The following is a 15,992-nucleotide window of genomic DNA, read 5'->3' on the forward strand; positions in this document are numbered from 1 at the left end:
AAGTGCAGCCATGAAAATTAACAGCTAAAGAAAAAAGAAAAAAAGGTGTCAATCACACAGCTCATGCACCTGCAGCCCTGGGAAGACTGTGCTCTTACATGAACAAGGCACAAGGGCTGTTGTCCAGTCAGACTTGTCATAGGTCCTGCTTCAGCTGCTCACTGAGGAATACCCTGGGACACCACTGGGTTCTCCCATGAGGTGCATATGTCCATATGAAGAAACAAGAAACAAATATCACCTCTACATCTTTCATTGTTGATGTTGATGTTTCCATCGAAGGATCTTTCTCAGATTATACAAGGGTGTTTGTGTCCTGAGAGGGATCGTTTTATCTGAACACTGACCACATAATAAACAATCTCGAGGTGTTATGTATGTATGGGAACCTTTTTTGCTTTATCTTGGTATGATGTAGACATTGATCTGTAAAGAACCAATAGGAGAATCAGCTTATTATCCCATCCCTAATAGCAGGTACAGTATATCCTGAAAAGTGATAGCGGTTTGGACAGGTAGAATAAGTGTCAAAGAATGTTTTATTGGTCAAATATTCTAAAATTGTGGCAATATGTCCATCTGACAGCTAAATTTAACTTCAATTTCAACTCTGTTGATTCATTTTTTGACACTTTTTAAGTGACATTGGATGAATTTGAAAGGTTATATTTGACATTTCCATTTACACTTCTGTTTATCTTTATACAAATTTTACCCACATTCTTTCACCTTTACCTTTTTCCCCAATCTTTCTTCATCGATTTCACAAAAAGGTAGATATTGACTGTTTTCTCCCCCTCTTTTACTATAGCATGCATAAAGTTGGATGTGGGTGTGAAATTACAATTTTCTCCCTTTGTGCTTTCCTGTCCAGTCCACTCCTCCATCCTGCCAAATGGACATTTAAGCGCACCATGCTATGACAGAAGATAATTACCCAGTCTGTGTGACTTATAGCTTCTGAGGGGGAGGCATGCATAGCAATGTTTCCTTAATGAGCGGCTGTGGAATACAAGTGACAGCGCTTGGGTTGCTTTTCCACTGCCAGCAGACATTTGCAGACCCACTTTACTAAAGGAGAGGGGCTTTCTGTTGCAGCGGGGAGAACGGTCCAGCTGTTTGAACCGTCTGAACCGCAGCCTCTCATCCGCCTCCTTCTACCTCTTCTCTCTTTTCTCCATTTCAGTTGCTTTCTTTCTGTCGGCCTGTGCCACTGCGCCGCTAACAATTTGGCCCCTGCAGACCTTATTAGGATTCAAGCAAACAGATAAATGTCATCGGCCCTGCGCTTAAGTTGATACACAGAGGAAGATCTTTTTGGGTTGTTTGTTTTGCATTAGGAGAGGGGAGGAGAGGAGAGGAGAGGAGAGAGGGCCAAACCACCGCTCTTCACATTCACTAACTCTTGTCACGTCTGACCTTCTGCGTGACTTCCAGTCAGTTGTCTGGAAATCAAGGGGGACTGAGGGGAACAGGAGAATGAACACTCTCCTTAGTTAGGTCCTGTGTTGGAAAGGAGGGACTGTAATCCTTCCATTCTTGATCTGCCACTCGCATGGCCAGTCCTCCTCCCCTGGCGCTGCAGAGGAGCTTAGCGGATTCCTTCACAGGAAAGCTCTTACAGTAGACAGTAGGGACTGGCGTTATGGCTGCTGGTCAGAAGGAATGGCATGACAGTGTATGGCAAAAAGTCTCGGAGGCAGAAAGCAGTGATACACTGCCGCACAGCCTGGCCCACAGTGAGGCTTGACGCTCATGATGATGTGTTGCAGCCCGCGAGGCAGAGAGAAAATAAAGTGCCTTTGCCCGTTGAAACGAATCCATCCAAAACCCACAGAGAATTCAAAGAGAGAACACTTTTATATTTCTTTCCTCTCCTTTACCTCCAGCAGTGGCTCAGTACATTTTTTGTACTGTTGAGGTTGATGTCACTATGATCGGATTGCCCATAGGATTACTATCTGTGGCTTATCAGTGACATTGTTAAGTCATCAGCAGGCGTAGCGCATAAAAGGGCCACAAAGGGCCCTTCTGAAATAAGCAATGGGGCACTTGCTTTAGTGTACAAATGGAGGGCATCTGAAAGGGATGAAAAAGTGGTGGGCACAAGACTAAGTAAATGATAGATAGATGAAGATAAAAACAGTTTAGTTGGCAGTACATCAGATTAAATGATACTTAGCTAAGAGTCATCATGGCCCATTAGACTCTGTTCCAGTGGTTCTCAACCTTTCCAATTCGTGACTCCAAAAAGATCAAAGCCATGCCCTGTGGCGATGTCCTGTGGCAGGCCAAAATGCAGATTGATGAACTTTGAAATCAAATGATGATTCTTTTCTTTCCCCCTTTTCAGACAACTGACCCAACAGCTTTAACATGGAGCATTGCAATGATAATAATAAGGTTGAAAAAATCGTTTTGTTTGAATTATTCATAAGTGAATAAAGAAAAAGTTCATTTTCATCAAATGAATCAATGACATTTTCTTCTTTTGAATAATTATGGGAAACTTTGGTTAATTTGTGGCTGCGAATATTCCGTATTTCACAAGAAAAAAAATATTACAAATTTTAGAAACATGATAATACATTTGTGTATTTAGAAGAGTATTTAGAACGTTTTTTTTCAGATTTCGTACAAGATCCCCCCAAAAACACCTACCATCACCCTCCCACCCCCCCAGCAGTTCAAAAAACACAAGTGGCTTTACCCTTTGCAGTGTACTCATCATTCATTTTGTTTGACATGACTGTCTCCCTTTTTGACTTGCAGTTGAAGCAAGTGTCCAAAAGTCCTGCCTTTTTACATTCTTGCTGCATTGCTGCCAAACCTTTGCTTCACTCCCCAGGGAGAAGTTCAAGAAGGCGTCCTGTGTGAAGTGTGAAGCCCCAATAAAACAGCTACTAACGAGGTGCATTGTTTCTCCTCCCAGATGGGCACTGTGTCTTTCACAGTCGCATTTTCAGTTCTGTTCAGCTATTGTTATTTGATCAAGCATGATGGGTGACTCTTGGCGTGCTTTAGTCTAAGTGGGTCCAAATTTGTTGTTGTCATTTTATAGAGGAAAGATCAAGCAGGCATTTAATGATTTATCGCACTGACCAAATAATAATGTCAGTAATTGCTCACATCCAAAATGTTCTCCAAATAAGCAGTTATGGAAGTTTCGGTGGCAAATGCTGTCAGATGCAGGGACGGTGCAGAACATCTGGGTTAGGTGAATTGATGCCCCCTGTCCACTGTGATACTTAAAACACCATAATTATGGATGTGAGTTCTGCTAAGGCCATATATTTCACAGTAAATTGCATTTGGACGCAGGAGAGCCAGCCAAATGCCATATTTCTTGATTCCCTTTTCATTTGCCTCGCTAGCTGAGAGAATGAGCCACGGCGCTGCTCCTCCTCCTCTTCATCCTCCGGGGGAAATTTTTTCGACAGGAAAACAGTGCAGCCATGCAGGCAGAAGGCTGCCTCCAAACACCCAGAGGAGGGAAAGATGAATTAATGCATTAAAGATATAGAGAAAGTGTGGAAAGAGAGGAAGGAAAGGGGGTCGAGAAATAGAATGGGGGACGAGGGGGGGATGTGGAGAAAGAAACAGGGAAAATCTGCGAAAGGGGAAAGACAGAATGAGATGGAGAGAAGCAGACAGAGAGAGAGAGAGAGTTGAAGCGTATGAACAGCATGTTATCACCCAGTCACTGGAGGTAGTTAAACCAACACAGGAGGAATCCAAATCCAACTCTGGGAATCTGTACTGTAAATTGTTGATAGAGCCGGCACAGGAGCTTAGAGGAGGCTTTCCCACAGGTTTTCACGAGGAAGCCTGTCGTTCTCATTAGCCGCGGTCGGCCAGAGGAGGGAAGGCAGTCACATAGAATGGCCGGGTCACCGCACAAAAGACTGATCAACATTCCTCCCTGTCTCTTTCCTTCCTTCTTTCTTTCCTTCTTTCTTTGCCATATTGACTCCCAAACTGACTCCCAAAACAAACCTTCACAATTAATGAGAGAAAGTGCCTTCCATCACTATTATATCAAATAACGCACTTTACTTACCAAGTAGCAGTTCAAATGCCATATCATATGTTGAGCCGTCTGTTGTAATAATGGTGTGTCATTGTTCACTGATAAAGAGAGACATTAAATAGAAGCAACAGCTATAAACGTAACGCTATCTTACCTGTCCGGTAATGAGGAACAAGTTTTTCTCTTGAAGTACTTTTGGATAGTTCACCCACCCTGAAGTGAAATACCACAATGCATCTGTACTTTTGTGCGCCTTAAGGGTTTCACTGGACACAGAGACAGGTCGTGAATAAGATGTATCAGGTTATGTATAATGTCATGAAACGACAGATCGGGGAGTTTATCTGCAGACTTTAGTGGTGTCAGAGAATAAGTCCCATCCTCCAAGAGCCTCAAGCTTTTTCAAATATCTTTCCTGTTCTTCCGATGTCAGGTGAGACGTTTGCTTGTTCATGGTCACTTTTTGTATAGTCTGCGGTCCCAATGGAGGTCAATTTGGGAGTCAATATGGCGGCGTCAACAAAACACTGATGTTATTGCGACTCATACATTGTTAGTGATTTTCTTCATTTACTTTATCTCTTTTGCTCCTTTGTTTTTGCATCATGCATACTTTGCTGTTATCTCTTTGAACCCCCCGCCTCCTCTTCCCCTATCTTCTCCATGGGCTGCAGGATGTGTAATAAACCTCACTGATGAGGCTGAGTCTCAGCGAGACGCCCCGCGGCTCATGTTTCCCCCCGGAGGTGTCGGGAGGCAGAGGAGTGTGCGCCGCGATACAGGGAGCTCATCCGTCAGGACCAATCATTGTCTCTCGGCTTTTTAGTGCTGCTGAAGCCGTTTTATTAACGCAGGCAAATAAATAGCTCTTACAGACAAATCAGCAAAGCAGACGCACGTGGGCGCACACACACACACACACACACTCACACAGCTTATTGATTCTCTAAGAACACTCTCATCCACAAAGACACAGACCTGCACACATCAGCAGTTACATGCTTCATTGAGCAATGCAATTAGACAATCAGATAACATATAAGTAATCAATTCACATCTTTATTATTCATCATAGGGATATTGTCCTGTCCAGTCATCATATGGTCACACAGACTAATTATATTAGGTAAATAAATTCATTGTGAATCCAAATCCCTTGACACCTATCACAGTAGTGAAGTTTCAAATTATGTTTCTCAGTGACCTTGGTTGTGATGTAATGTGATGTAAAGCCTACAAACTCTTTGTCCTTATTACATTCAGATGGAAATCAATATAATTGGACGCTTTGACAATATGCTGGATCTTGACAATTAAACCCACAGGCAAGAATGAAGCACAATCAATCCAAAGCAGTTCCACATTGCATTGAATAGTAAGGAATGTCTTTGTGCGCCAGTCTGTGTTTGAGCAGGAAATAAAGAAAAGGAAGGAATGAAGGGCAAAAAAGAAATAAAAGGGAAAAAACTCAGACAATTAATCAGTATTACAGGACTTCTAATATGGGGACGAGGCATTCGGAGAAGCCGCTCACCGAGCCTGTAACAGGTCCTGCCTTCTAAACATTACCATTGACATTCACTCTGTGTGGCTCAGAAAGACGCTTGGAGGCTGCAGCAAACAGAGACCTGGAGATAATCTGAAGCCAATGCACCAGGCCAGGAACACTCCCTTTAGTCAAAGAGCAAATTGGCCCACAGAGAAAAAGATGTGTGTGTGTGAGACGTTTGTGGTTATGCAAATTGTAACTATTTTTTAGCAGCTTTAGCAGTAGAGAATGCCCTGTTGGGTATTATGATTTTTATTAAACACTTCCCAAGAATGTGTACTGTGGGGATTGTCTTTCCTCAAATAGTGTGTTAGCAAAGCAGCCAGTTCCATTTTTAAAGCAGAGCTGCATGTGATTTTCATGGCATTTATCAGATTACTCGGTTGTAACCCAGGATGCAGTGGGGGCGAAACCCACCTATACTCAGTTTAGCTACCTTTTTAGGCTGGCATGAATCTTTATGAGAAATGTATGGTATACATTGTAGTAAGTAGTATCAAATTGACATAGGTCATAAGGAACTAGCATCTTTAAAGGAATAAAAGGCAGAAATTAATGCTTTTCTGAAAAGATAATTGATCTTTGTTCATATTGGTGTTTGTCTGCCTTATAATGATCAGAAGCTGGAGGTCATTGTTTTATTCATCTTTTTATTCACCACTTCATCAATGGCTGTAACCATTCCTATATGCTAAAAGGCCGTGAAACACGACTGGCAAACATCAGCAACCCATTTACATGTTCAATGTTTATGACAAATCAAGGTGTCGCTTGATGCAGATAACGTAGGTAGACGAAACATCAATACACATGATGACTGGGATGAAAGCTCTCACCACAAACCTTTGTAATCTGACGCCTAGTCAATAGCGGGCCGAAAGCTCCCACTGCCTGCCTGTCGGAGTTTGTGTGTGTGTTTTTTTACACACCTTTTATGCTCGCGTGTTTCCTGTGTGTGAGAAAGGTATTGAGTTGAAAACAGAAATCGGAAAACGTGGGAGCTGAAGGGAAGGAGCGGAAATGGGCTCGTTATGGAAGTGGAAAAGCTTAACGGAGAAGTCGAGAACGATGATTTTCTGAAGCTCATTTTAAAGTCGCTCATGCTGGAGCCTCGTTTGCATTTGCCTCGTCGGCTCTGTCAAAACTCCTCAAGTCAGTACGCTCCTAACCGATGGAACAGGTTTTGTGTTCAGAGAAAAAAGGCTTGTTTTACAAAACAGTAGTTCATTTTAAACCCCCCATCCCTTTATCCTCTGTCTCTGAATGTGTCTTTCTGTCCGTCCATTATATGTCTGTCTCTACCTGCAGTTTCTCTATTTTTACTCTCTTTAGACATCGCCTCTCTTTTATCAAACATCTTGGCTGTTTTCAGACTTCTTTAACTTCCTGAGAACTCTATCCTTCCGTGTTTTATGCTGTGATATTTCTCTACTGGACATTTTGCTTGTCGTCTGATCAACTTCACTGCAACATTAAACTCTGGATCTTTTAAATGTCTATATGCTCTGTCTTTGACACACAGCATCACGGTATCAAATTGCATAAAACTTTGCCTAAAACCACTACCGCAATGCAGCAAGATGAGCCTCTAACCTGGAAGATCCTGAGTGTGTCAGGAAGAGGTGGAAAATAATATCCAGCCAAAAAAATGTGTTATGCGTTTGTGACTCAGGTGGTGAATCTTAATAGGCTGCTAAAAAAAACAACTTTAATGGCGTAAAATAAATATTGAGGTGAATATCATGAATAGAGAATAAAAAGATATGGACACAAGTGAGCTCACTGGGGTTTCCAGTATCGATTTTTCAAACTTTATTGCCTCTGCTACGCTGGAAAAGAACTGAATGCTGAACTGAGATTTCACACTATATAGAGGCAAGACCGACTGCAGTGGGATTCGACGTGTCAAATAAACCTCAATGTCTGAGTTAATACAATATTGATTTGACCTTTCCACTTGATTGAATTGTACATTGTGCAGGAGGTTTCTTCCATGCACTTTTCCCCTACGGTGATCCTGTGTTCACAGGCATTCTATATGTATGTATTGAAATCGATACTCCATGTGACACCATATCACTGTGGCAAATACCTCATGGATCATATGAGCACACTGGTCAATACAGAACATGACTCACACTCAAAATATGTCCATTTGCCTGAGTTAACCTTTATTTAACCCCCGCATCGGTCAGTGTCATCGGAAGTTCAGGAAATTTTTTTCCCAAGACTTTAGCGGTTGGGTGTTTTCAGACTTGGCTTTGTTCCCCACATTTTCTGGAAGTTTCTGGGTGTTCACCCTTCACCAGACTATTAAGCAGAGGTGAAACCGACAAGGCATGCAGTTAAGAGAATCATGTTGACACTTTCAACTCTCGTTCAGCGGGGTTTGTCCTAATTTGTTCAGAGGTGATTTCCCAGGCATTTCTTCTTCTCTTTAACGCTGTGCAGGTGGCTGGCTGGCGCCATCTGTTTCCTTCTTTATCCATGTTGAAATCATACACAATTCATCGTTTTCATCCTATAGGACGTTAACAAATAGCTATGTTATGTCTGTGGTGGAGGGAGCGAGGGAAATCAGAGATCATTAATCACGCTTGTTGGATCTCAACTCCCCTCCTGCTAGGTGCTTTTAACATTCATCAGCGCTCTCACCTGCAGCAGGCACTCAATCAATCACCGGGAAAGATTTAAAGATACTCAGCCAGTCAGTCAGACAAACAAACAGGAAGTCTGGGAGAGTCAATGAGCAGCTGCCAGTCAATGAGATCGTCATTCAGCCAATCAAGTCTGCAGCTGCACAGACAGCAGACGGTCATTCGGTCAGTCAGTCAATCCAGCTCTCTGTCTATCAGAAGTCCCTTCAAGCTTTCAACTCACTGAGTTGTCAGTAGGTGAATTACAGATGCTGTGACAGTTATAAGGATAACAGGCATCTTAGAAGCTCTATGGGCTAAAACAGATACCATGTATATATAAAATAAAGTTTCACCATAGGCAAGATTTTATCGTTTTATCAGCCTAAATCACAATGTAGGACTTCAACAGAGAAGAGTGCCTCACCTCCACTAACTGAGATGCGATTGAGATGATAATTGGACAAATCTCCTGTTTGCCCAAATGAAATTCTGATGTCAGTTATGGACACTTTCTCCACCCACAGTAAGTGATGAATCAAAACTTAATAGCAAGATACAAAACTGTCTCTTGAACAGCAGCAATCGAGAGCTCCGTCCAGAGAAATCTAGACTCACCAACAATGGCTGAGGAGTCATAGGACATAGGAGTATGTTTGAAGAGTTTTTACTGACATCACGTTATATGATTTCTGCCTTTTGAACATTACCTCTACCATGTGAGGCCGCCAACATGAAATGCTAATAGTAGTATTTGCTTTAATGGCTTGTAATTAAAGCCATTGTAATGGCCATTTTAATAGCTACTGTAGCTATTAAAATGGCCATTACAATGGCTTTAATTATAAGCCACTGTAACAGTGCCTCCAACAATGGCCAACAATGCCTCCAACAGTGCCTCCAACAATGGCCTCCACTGGAACAGTGCATTATAGGAATCCCCCCTACATTTATCCTGCTTCTAAGCTGCATTAGCACCGCAGACAGTTCTTTCCTGAATGTTATATAGAAACTAAATTACTAAATTAGTACATTGTAAAACTCTAGCGTCTCTCAGCCAATATTTACCAGACTATACAGTGTAAATTCTGACAGCTGAGAGGAGAGATGATTTGATTTGAAGATTTGTTTGTCGAACATTTCTTCTTGGGGATGGAGCCAAAGTGCAGCATTAGTTCATCAAGCATACAGTAAACAAGGTTCATCTGTACTACTACTACTTCTTCTACTGCAAATACAGTAAGAAGTAGAAGAACAGGAATAAGGAGACTACAAGTACAAATGAGGCCTATCAGGAGAATCCAAGTAGATTTATTATGATGTGGAGTGCAGCCAGTCATGCAACATGTATCTAAAAGAATGAAAGGTGACAGAGACTATTCATCGCTATCATCGCCACCCCCCTACACCCATCCAGTCAATGAACAGGACTCCGGAGAGCATGTGAAGTGAATATGGTGGATACAAACATGTGAAATGAGAAGATTGCAGATTGTAGATCATTGTAGAGAAAGAGGTAGAGGGAGAGAAATACACAGACACACAGATATATAGACAGAGAGTATGAAATATATCACAATCAAGGACAGTCAGTTTGAGCGACAGCAGGCGTACTAACTGTGCAGAGAGCGGCACCATGGAAAGGATGGATGGACAGAGAAACAGATGGAAGGAGACTGAGGAAGCAACCGCCCATCAATCAATTATAGAGTCCTATTCATGCCAGGTCTTGTCCAACCCTTGGATATGAAATGCCTGATTGACCTTCACTGTGGCAGTCTGTCTCACATTCATACAGTGCTAATGAGACAGCAATTGGATGTGATAGATTGTGCAATACTCAGGCTTGAGGCATCGTCACACACCAAACAATACTTTGTGAGCACATGAAAAAAAAAACAGCTGAGGAGCAAAAACAGCAATAAAACAAAAACAATAAATCACAGCAGATTCATAAACGAGAGTGAATGAAAAAAGATAAAACAGCATTCAGCGTGGCATGAGTCAAAACAATGAATGAAAAATGAATATTTTGTATAGCTTGGAATACACAAACAGCAGTGGGGAGAGTCGATAATGAGGCTCCTTTTGAATTCCTCAGGGTGCAGTCACAGTGTCACACATTCTCCATTGCAGCTCATCAGGTTAAATGGGAGACAAGCACTCAGTCAATGGTACAAAATTAATCTCTTGTCAAAATGGGTACTCCAGACTGCTGAGCCTGGAAGCCTCCAATTACACTGGAAAAAAGTAAATAATTTGTAATCAATGGCTGATTTTCTGTAGAGACTTGATTACAGGGAAAAATGTTCCAATTAAAAAGTTGTAAAATGGGGCAGCTCTGCAAGGCTTTCTGAATAAAACATTTCATTGCTTTAATGAAAGCAGAAGCGATTACCATGAGAATGTGTGCGTTTTTGTGCCATTTCTTGCTCTGGATATTAAAGCTCGGCTCTCATCCTTAATAAAGGGAAGCCATCCGCCAGCAGAGCTGTGTGATACATGATTGACAGACTATGTGGATTTGGAATACTTTTGGAATACTTTTGGTGGATCCCTTTGGCCCCGCACAGGGATGATCATTGGCACCTGTTATTGTCAGATTGTATGACGTAAATAACATAATGAGATATATACACTATATTCTCACAGTAAATTATGAATTCATATTCTTTCAGTCCAAAAAAAAAAAAACAACAGAGTCAAAAAAGACAAAGAAAATAGACAACACAAGACACATACACAAGCAGAGTTCTACAGTGTGTGTCAGAAAGAGAAAGAGGGAGAGAAATCTGGGGATGAAGACATTCATAGAAACAGAAAGAAGAACAAAAAGACCGACATGAATAAAGAATGAAAGACTGAGAGCTAGGCGATAAGGGAAGCCAGAAAAAGTAAGAACAAAAGAAAGAAAGAAACAGACAGAAGCTGGACTGGTGGACTGGAGTAGAGAAAGAGAAACTCGAGAGAAAGAGAAATCAAAGTTAGAAACAAACAAGTTGACAAAGGTGGACAGAGTCAGACCTGTTTTACACCTGGTATACATGCCATTGCAAAAACACATACAATCCAGGTGTGAATGCACCCAAGACGCACTGAAGATCAGATCAAAACACCTCTGGAGGCAGTCAGAGACGCATTTGACCACATTAACAACAAAAGGTAAATGAAATGTGTCTCCAATCCACATGTGAAGGGAAAACCCTAAACCAACCAATCAGCCAGGAAGCACAGCGGCAGGCAGCTGGGATAATAACATATTTGTCAAAAATGTGATTGTCAGAACACTCGTGGATGGGGAACGAGACAGACGAGGCGTTTACTGATAGTTTTAAAGGATGGAAATATTATGAAGTGATGTGCGTGGCTGTTTATACTTGAGACGCATTTTAATATGAGATATAAACATAATCCAGCTAAATCATATCTAGAGACAATCCAGTTAAAGGGGTCCAGAGAGAGTGTGAGAACAAACTAAACAGAAAGACAGAGAGGCTGAAATAAAAGGGTGAAATAGGGAGTGGTGATTTAATCCCCACAGTTAATGGAGGTCTGGAGTCCTTGGGTCATTTTTGGTGGAAGAAAGGAAAGAGAGAGCATCCATTGACCTGGCAGAGTAAAACCTCCTGCTTGGCTCTCAGCCCGGACAAATGCATGAATTTACCAAAGATGTATTGTTGAATTTGTTTTTTCCAAGAAAAGGTATAATACATTTTGACATCTAACCTGCACCGTTTCTCCATTCACCCCACAGTGATTATTTCGTAACATTTTTTAGCAAAAACATCAACCAACAGTGTGAGATTTAAACCGCACAGCCGTTCACCCACAATATAAGAACAAAGGAATACACATACGCATGCAGGCCCACACACATATACACACACAAGCTGTTATGTTCTGTGCCCATCACCCATACTGCGTCAATCATTTGGACAACTTAATTATCTTTATCTGCAAGCCCTGCTGCGTCAGTCTTCTCCAAAGACTCCGCTGGTATATCCGGATTTTTCATATATTAATGATAAGGCAGACTAATTAATTACAGCAATTTTCTTCTTGAGTGCGCTTGAGCATCTTGTTTTGATGAACAGCAAAAATAGTCCTCAAGCGGATGAGAGTAGAGTTCTCTCGTCTTTAGTTTTTTTGTAGTGCTGTAGGATGCATACTCACTTTCTTCTTGCATAACAACTAAACTAAGCAAAATTTAACAAAACAATTCTGGCACTACAGCCGTTCCAATATTTAAAATAATAATCCGTGACATTTTCATATAAATAAATGTCTGTTTTGCTACTCGCTGATTGATTTATCACGCTGTCTAGTTCTTTCCCAAGGGGAAATAGTGTTTATGCCTTCAGTAAGGCCTGTCAGGCCTCTTACAAGGCTGCCAATCACTAGCACATCTCTTTCTGCAATGAGACAACTGCAAGTGATGGGCACACTGCACCACATGGTAGCCTCGAGCCAGTGAACCTGCAATCTACACACTTATGCTTATGAATTCTAAAAAATCCAAAACCTTCTCCAAAGTTCCAAAAAAGTTTGTAACTTTTCATGACATTGGATAGCCACAAGTCTTTGGCTTTTTTCAAACCTCATATGACTTGATAAATAGAGCTGAAGTTGGAGTTGTAGCGCGCTCCCGTCATCTCGATCGTTTGGTGTAAGGTGGTCAGAAAACTCAGTCCAAGCTGTCTGAAGTCAGTCTTTTTCTCGTCTTGACGTTCCGATAAAATCAAACATGTTTAATATTATCGGAAGTCTTAGTCTTGGCCCATGCAAATAGTGAAGTTCAATGACGTGAACATTGTCAACAACCAATAGTTGCGCTCTCTCAGAAGGAAAAAAAGTGGACAGAAATTGCTGTAGCCCTTGAAATCCCCGGTGAGTATGCTATATGCTATAGCTAGCAAGCTAACCACTGTCCCGAACGGGGCTACTTGCAAGCTAACGTTAGCTACCGTAATGCTTGCTATTAGTCTACGACACTGGTTCTCAAACTTTTTCACATCAAGGACCCCTAAACTGACACAAATTAGACCACGGACCCCCATTTGATCCCAGGGTCCCCCATCTGATAAGATTTTTGCTTTTAGATGTTTTATTACAGAAAGTGTATGAAACCCATGACCAAAATAGTAAGTGTTACTTATGGATGGAGTTATAGTGAAAATAAATTATTCCCCTTTTTGCTGGGGACCCCCACTTTGAGAACCACTGGTCTACGAGCTAACCGTACGTTTCAGCTGAAGATCGCTAGCTTCAGTCATATAAATCTGGCTGCAGTGCTCCCTCTCTCCCTTTCTCTCATACATACGTGTGTGTGTGTGTGTGTGTGTGTGTGTGTGTGTGTGTGTGTGTAGGAGGGGGATTTGTAGAGGTGTTCACAAGTCAGTCCATGTTTACAATCTATTGGAAAACTCTGAATAGTAGGGGTAGCCCTTTTCAGAGTCTTCTAGTGTATGGTAGTCTTTGCAAAATCTTATAGTCTGTGACTAAAAACTGTGACTTATGACACATTGTCTTTAGATGTGAGCTGGATGTGAGAGGGTGTCAGACTTTAGTCTTGTAAAAGTCTTTTCAAAGTCTTTTCAAAGTCTTCTAGTGTATGGTAGGCATAAGCTGCCAGGCAGCATGGAGAATGCCAGACAATACCAGATGCGAATATAGCCTACCAAGCTATCAAGTGATACTAGATGCTTAACATGCCACCTGACAGTTTGTATGTCTTATATGTATGTACATGTCCACGTAACAGTTAGCTAGCGTAGCTTCATGTCAGCCTTCTCCAAAACAACTGACATGAGCAGGATTTTTTTTTTAGAGGCCAACAACCAAAGATGTCACCAGGGTCTTGTGGATTTCAACTTTAACATAACTAAGAGGAAACTAGGAGAACTAACAGAACCTATAAGATCAAAAAGAAGGAACAACTCTTTCAAGAAAAGCTTGAAAACATGAAATCTAGGCCATGCGTCTGATAAAGGTCATACTTTGATGACTTTCTGATTAAGAATAAGATGGACTCTCAAGAGAAATGTCAATCTTTGATCCAGGCTAAATCTGCTCATGTTATGTGAGCAGCAGTGTCAGGATAGATAGTGCTGTACGTCAGGTTGGTGCATGACACCTACACTGCACATCAGATCAAACACTCAACATTGACTTTTGTCCTTTGCCATGGCAGCACTGCGGGTGGTCATGTTCTGTACATGCCTCTGTGTGTGTGTGTGTGTGTGTGTGTGTTAAACCATTGATCATTCATCCCTTAGATCCCAAGACAGCAGCCTAGCATGCTCACACGCACAGAAACACACACACAGACATGTATGTGCTGCTCAATTCTCACCCTTGAGAATCACACTCAAATGACATCATGAGTGGCTGTCAGGCCTATTTCTAAGCATGCATGCACTTGAATATAATTATCTCCAATTATCATCCATTGCTAATTAGGATTATGCTGTATTCAGCACTCAAGTATTACATATAGTCCTTGAGAGATCATGATGAGAGCAACCAAATGGGGAAAAAATAGAAAGAGATGAGCAGAGAATAAGAAAGAGTGAAAAATGAGATACTGCACTCTATACACAGACAAATTTTTTCGTTAAGTACACTCTAAGTACACAATAGATAGTTCAAAAGATGCTAAGAAATATATTATGATAGGTAGCACTTTCAAACTCAGCTCCACTGGGCCTTAATAATGATTCATGTGACCCTCTAATGCCACCTAAAGCCATTTTTAAAGCAGCTCTATCAACTTGTTGTGATTGCACATAAAACAGTGGAAATGAAACGCAAAAACACAGAATTGCTTCAGAAAGAATATGATCCAGGACACTGAAAATCTGATCAGATAAAAGATAATATGCTCATGTTTAATCTACAAGAGCATGACACTTGCTTGATAAGCCTAACCCTTCAGAAATATCCAATCAACAATAAGCGATCTTGTCTCTATCCTATGGAAAGAGACTAGCGCAAGCAGAGATTGTATTTGAATTGCATAAATGTGAATATACTCATATTGAATATAACTGTTAAATTCAAAATATGAATTTGTTGAATTGGTTAATGAAGGAATTAGTTCAAAAATGTTATTTCTAAGGCACACTTTGGATTGAATGCAATGGCTTGAAGAATGTGATTATTAGTGAATTTTACGTTTAACTAAAATTTCAAATTCGTTTCAAGTCCCCAATTCAAGTTGAGGTTTCTTAATTCAGACTGAGCTCTCTGAGACACAACTCAACCAACAAATGGTGAACATACTATAGAGGACATCAGACTATGCCATCATAAATCTACAGGACTGTCAGACAGGCAGCACCATTCTGGCTCCAAAAACACTTCCATGACCAATTTAAAATATAAAGTGGTTCTAAATCGTGGTCCTCGGGACCCTGAGCCCTGATGGTTTTCACTCCAGTCATCTTATCAGGGAATGATTTTGACCTGGGGCGCAGGTGAAAGCAATGAACTAGCAGGTAGGAGAGAAAACCAGCAGTGCTCGTGCTGCTGAGGACCAGGACTGAGAACCACTGATTTAAATCACACAACAAATTGAAAACTGTTCCAAACTGTCGCAAACGATAGTTACTTTCAGTTCAACAGGGCTTACATTGACTCCACCAGCCAGTTTACATATGTGAAGCTTAACACAGACCCCAATGGACAGAAAAGGGCGACTCCAAATCGCAAAATGTATTCCTTTATTACTGGAGCACTTTGGTGGTATTATCATTCTTAGCAACCAGCAAATCGCCCT

This window comes from Centroberyx affinis, unplaced genomic scaffold (genome assembly GCF_046629955.1).
Source record: "Centroberyx affinis isolate AG114_WGS23_722 - 3 ecotype Tasmania unplaced genomic scaffold, CSIRO-AGI_Caff_v1 ptg002675l_1, whole genome shotgun sequence".
Lineage (NCBI taxonomy): Eukaryota > Metazoa > Chordata > Actinopteri > Beryciformes > Berycidae > Centroberyx > Centroberyx affinis.